Here is a 6,000-nt window from a genome sequence, read left to right on the forward strand (position 1 = left end):
CGCCCTACTAACCTCACAACGCCTATCCCCTACGCATGCTGCCAACCGCCCACGCCTGCACCCCACGGCCTGCCGTCCGTTCTCGTACGCCAGCACCGCTGCACGCTCAAACGCCCGCGCACCCCTGCCGCCACCAGCGTCCGTGCCCACGCACGCCACACGCTCATCAACGCCCCTACTGCCACCAGCGCCCATCGTCCCCACGCCCCAGCGAGCGCCCACCTACAGCGCCCATCACCCAGCAATCACACGCCCAACGTGCCCAGCGGCCATGACTGGACGCCCAACACGCCTTCTCTAGCGCCCAGCGCATCTGACCGCCGCCATGCGCGCGCGCCTCGTGCCAGCCCCGCCCTCCCGCGCGCGCCAGCCTTGCGTTACCGCCCACTCCTCCCATTTAAGGAATAGATTTTCTTAATGATTTGGGATTATTTGATAGGATTTGATTTTGTTTTATTTCTTTTTATTTAACAATTTTAAATCTCATCTTTAGGCAAGTTTTAGACATTTTAGGAATTTATCATTTTTAATTTTCTTTTTAATTTTGTTATTTTCCTTACAAGGCCAAGGGCCTTAGCCTATAAATAAGCTTGTACCCTCTCATTGTTGAGGCATCTTTTGAATTTTGAATTGAATAAAAACCTAGACTGTTTTTCCCCCCTTGCCGTGTGCAAACCCCTCTCAAATTTTGAATCCCTTTGTGTGGTTGAACTTAAGCTTTCATATTTGAACCCCTCAGAGCATGCTTGTTTGATTGGTCATCAAACTAGTACAATGTTTCCGACCTCAAGCATAGTGAGTAATCTGTCTGCTCAACGTAACGACTGCAAAGGTAATCCCTCTAACCCTTAGCCTTTCGGGTTGGACCAACTCTACGATTGGATTCAAATGGCTTGTGGCCTGAGTAGCTCAATATGCTTGGGTTGTTGCGTATCAGTGTCTCGACATAGTGGGAGGATTATGTCACAACCTGCCCGCTATGTGGGTTTAACTGAAATCCAGGTTGTCATTACCGATGACAGCATTGATGATCCATTGACCTATAAATAGGTAACAGAAGATGTTGACAAGGACAAATGGGTCAAAATTATGGACCTGGAAAGGAAGTCTATGTACTTCAATTCCATGTGAGATCTTGTAGATCAACCCAAAGGAGTAAAACCAATAGGATGCAAATGGATCTACAAGAGTAATGAGACGTCGAAGGAAAGGTATAGACATTTAAAGCGAGGCTTGTCGCAAAAGGTTACACACAAAGGAAGGGGATGGACTATGAAGAAACCTTTTTCCCTATAGCCATGCTCAAGTCCATCAGGATAGTCTTGTCCATTGTCATATATTATGATTATGAGATTTGACAAATGGACATCAAGACTGCTTTTCTGAATGGCAATCTTGAATAAAGTATCTATATGTCTCAACCTAACGGGTTCATTGAGCAAGGTCAAAAGCAAAAGGTTTGTAAGCTTCAACGATCCATTTATGAATTTAAACAAGCATCTCAATCTTTGTATATAAGATTTGATACTGCAATCAAATCTTATGGCTTTGACCAAAATGTTAATAAGCCTTGTGTATACATGAAGATCAACAACACAGTAGCTTTTTCTAGTGTTATATGTGGATGATATCCTACTCATTCGGCATGATTTGGGAGAAGCTCAGTATGTTCTTGGTTTTAATTCTAAGGAATCGTAAGAAAAAAATGCTAGCCTTGTCCCAAGAAACTTATATCGACAAAATGCTTGTTCGATATTCGATGCAAAATTCCAAGAAGGATTTATTGCCTTTTCGGCATGAAATTTGTTTGTCCAAGGAACAATGTCCCAAGACACCTCAAGAAGTTGAGGATACGGGATGCATATCTTATGCTTCAGCAGTGGGCAGCTTGATGTATGCCATATTGTGTACTAGGCTTAAGATTTGCTTTGCAGTAGGGATGGTGGTCGATAGGTACCAATCCAATTCAGGATATGATCACTGGACTACTATTAAGGGGATCCTTAAGTATCTTAGGAGAACAAGGGACTCAAGCTCGTGTATCACTCTAAGTATTTGTTCCTTACAGGGTACACGGACTCGTATTTCCAAACTGACAAGGATCCTAGGAAATCCACATGGGATCAGTGTTCACTCTTAATGGACGAGCTGTAGTATGGCAAAGCGTCAAACAAGGATGCATCACCGACTCCACGATGGAGGTCGAGTACGTTGTAGTTTATGAAGCAACAAAAGAGGTGGTATGACTTAGGAAGTTCTTAACCGATTTGGAAGTCGTTCCAAATACGAATTTTCTCATCCCACTTTATTGTGATAATAGTGGTGCTGTGTCAAACTCCAAAGAACTTTGAAGTCACAAAAGAGCAAACAAATCGAGTGAAGTACCACCTATTACGGGAAATACCGCAACGAGGGGATGTGACCGTCACAAAGATCGATTCAGAGCACAACATTGTTGATCAATTTACGAAGGCTCTCATGACTAAAGTGTTCCCCAACTAGAAAGTCTAGATCTACGAGCTCTGTACGATTAGTCTAGGGCAAGTGGGAGATTTGTAAAGGGTATAGCGTATGCCCTAGTTTACTATAGTTGTACTTTATTATTGTACAACTCACTGTTACTTTTAGATTTTGTACACCCTACTAGTATGAGAAAATAATGTGAATTGGATTGATATTAAAACTATAGGTTAAAATTTAATGTGAATTAGATTCATATTAAATACTATAGGTTATGAGAGAAATGTATATTTGAATATGATTCAAATATTAATTGATTTAATTAAATTATGTTTATTTCATTAATTAATTAAATAAGATTTAATTAATTATTTATTAAATTAAATCATTGTAATTTAATTTATTTATTAAATAAATAAATAAATATATTTAATTAATTTATTTTATGAATTAATTAGATTAATTAATCTAAATAACTAATTCACCACATTCGAGCAATTTTGATGGGAAGTGGTGAGGTGGAGAGTGGAAGGTAACCCCCACAGTAGGTTGTTGTGATTTTTTTTTCCTGGATTCTTAACTCTGTCTCTCTCATTGTTACAAAATCTAAAAAAGTTCCCTTTGTTTTTCCTTACCAAGTAGGAGGATCCCACAATTCGGGTTCTTCATCTCGGAGGATAGTTTGTAACTTTGTGGTGGTCTCCATTCTTGAGTTTGTGGAGATTTGTTCGTGCTGTCACAAATTTTGTGCTTGAAGAAGTGGATTTGTTCTCGATCCATAAACGCAAGTTATCTTCTTTCCAAGAGGCTTAACCTCTAATTTAGAATATAATTGTTCTGTTTTAAAATCTGGTAACGTATAACTTCTAAATTGAGTTAAGTCAGAAGCGGTCAACCGCTGCCTCCGTGGATTGGATCCCTTCAGAATCCTCATCTGAGTGGAAGATTGGACGTAGCCCATAAACTGTTGGGGTGAACCAGTATAAATTCTATTTGTCGTTTATTGTTTTCCATCTATTTCTCTTTGTGTTGTGTGATGGGCTTAGATAATTAAATATAATTGTGGAAAGGGAAATTATCTGGAATGCATAATTTCCCAACAAGTGGTATCGGAGTGAATGTTGCAGTATCATGGGATCCAGTTAGAAGTAACATCATTACTTTTAAGGGTTATGAGATTTGATGGGGCATCTTTGGGTTTTGGAAGATGCAAGTGACAGATCTTATTACATACAAGAAAATACATAAAACTCTAAAAGAACGACCGACCACTAGGAGAACAGATAAAGAGTGGACAAAGATGGATGAGCAAGCGGTAGCAATCATCAAGCAATGGTTCTCAATAAACGTGGCGAGTCTCATGGCGAGCCATAATACAGTAATGGGATCGACGACGACTTTGACGAACATGTATGAAAAACCTTTTATCAACAGCAGGGTGTATCTCATTACGAGATACTTCGACATTCACATGGAGGAGGATACCTCAGTGAACTCCCACATAAATAAGGTCACAGATCTGATGAAAAAGTTGGAGTCTACGAAGATCACTTTTCCAGACGAGGTGAAGGACATAAAATTGTTGTCCTCTTCAACTTATAGTTGGGAGACAATGAAGATGGTGTTGTCGACAAGAGTTGAAATTTTTAGATATTTGTGACGCTGCAATTGTTGAGGAGGTTCAGAAAAAAGGGAGTGGGAAGAATTCAGCATCCATTTTCGGAAGGATGAACAGTTTAGAATCAACATTGGTAGCTCAAAGCAGGGGCAAAGTGAAGATGAGCAATAAAGCAGAGTGGCAGTATAATAGTCGAAGGAGTGGGAGTAGCAGTAGAGATGTGAAGTTTTTTTACTAACATAAGAAGGGACACATGAAGAGGTTTTGCACATGTATCTTTAGACAGAAACTACTTCACATCTTTCAGCAGTCAGCATGGCGAGATAAAGACGGGGAATAGGGGTATATCCAAGGTTAGAGGAATTGGGGATGTCTGTTTGAAGACTGATAGAGGGACTGAGTTAGTGTTGTGAGCTGTCAAGTAAGTTACAGGTTTTATAACGAATCTATTCTCTATTGGGAAACTGTACCATGATGGTTATAGCAGTGAGTTTGCAGAGGGTAGCTGGAAACTTCTGATAGGATCCAAGGTAGTGGTAGTGCGTCACAAAGAAGCTTCAATTTATGTGTCAAAATTTGAGGTTGCTAGGGTATCTCCGAGACAAAGTATGCACAAGACTACAGATGATGGTTATAGTAGTGAGTTTCTAAAGGTAGCTGAAAACTTCTTAGGGGATCCGAGGTAGTGGCAGCGGGCCACAAAGAAGCTTTAATTTTTATGTAAAAATTTGAGGTTGCTAGGGGATCTCCGAGATAGAGTATGCACAGGGATGCAGATGATTCAGGTGAGATATTGTGAATGCTTGTATCCAATTCTGATTAGTAGTGGAACCCGCATCTAAGTGGAAGACTAGACATAGCCCATAAACTGTTGAGGTGAACTAGTATAAATTCTCTGTGTCGTTTATTGCTTTCTCTATATTTCTCTTTGTGTTGTGTGATTGACTTAGATCATTGGATATAACTATGGATGGGGAAATTGACTTGAATGCCTAATTTCCCAACACCTTTTCTTTATGTGTGCAGGTTTTGAGCACTTGTCGGCCATCTAAGCCTGAGTTTCACAAAGTTGGCCCATTTTTCTATCAAATATTTGGCACCGTCTGTGGGAATATTCGACAAAAATTAAGTCGTTCCCCACTGAGTTATGACTAAAGCACACTCTCAAGGATCGAGCACTCCTAGCAAGGGCGACCTTCCTACTTCTCCCTTTAATCTTCAAGCAGCAAGAACTTTCAAAGCTATGGCCATCAACCAAATGGCTATGATGAAAGGAACTAAGATTCCTTACCCCTCAGTTATCGAAGTTGACGTCCCTCCACTTCGAGGACAACACGACAAAGTTGGGAAAACCAAAGGTAGATACACAGGTTAGACCACACCCACCCTTATGTTTATCCGGATATTGTAGCGATCAAGGTAGTTGAAATGGGTGGGATGAAGGAAAGAATGGAGGCGATTGAGCCGAATCAACAATACCTCGGACTAACTAGGATATTTGAGTAATCGATATTGCAATCTAGACAAAGGCAAAGGACCTGCTAACGTCTTTGTAAAGCTTGATGAGGTCAACTGATCGAACTATCGTAGGGATTCAGATCGGCATCGAATGCAGCCCACATTCTAATGTGGATCTCCCACACAATCAACCACGACTAAATGATCTATACAACTCTAACCTTCTGTTGGTGTTTTGGTCCTTAATCTCAAATTAACTAATTTTAATTAATTAATTAATTAATGTTTTGATGATAAAAAACTTAATTATGTTATTTAACAATTTTAGTCTTTTGAAGTGACCACAGCATAGAGCTCGAAATAAAGATTTCAACGAATTTTGAATTACCTAAATCGGAGCTCTTCCGGTGTCATTTTCTCTAACCCTACTCTATTTAATTTTTGCAATTAATTTTCTTTATTAC

The sequence above is a fragment of the Momordica charantia genome (genome assembly GCF_013281855.1).
Source record: "Momordica charantia cultivar OHB3-1 chromosome 7 unlocalized genomic scaffold, Mcharantia_2.0 BLBB01000007.1, whole genome shotgun sequence".
NCBI classification, from domain to species: domain Eukaryota; kingdom Viridiplantae; phylum Streptophyta; class Magnoliopsida; order Cucurbitales; family Cucurbitaceae; genus Momordica; species Momordica charantia.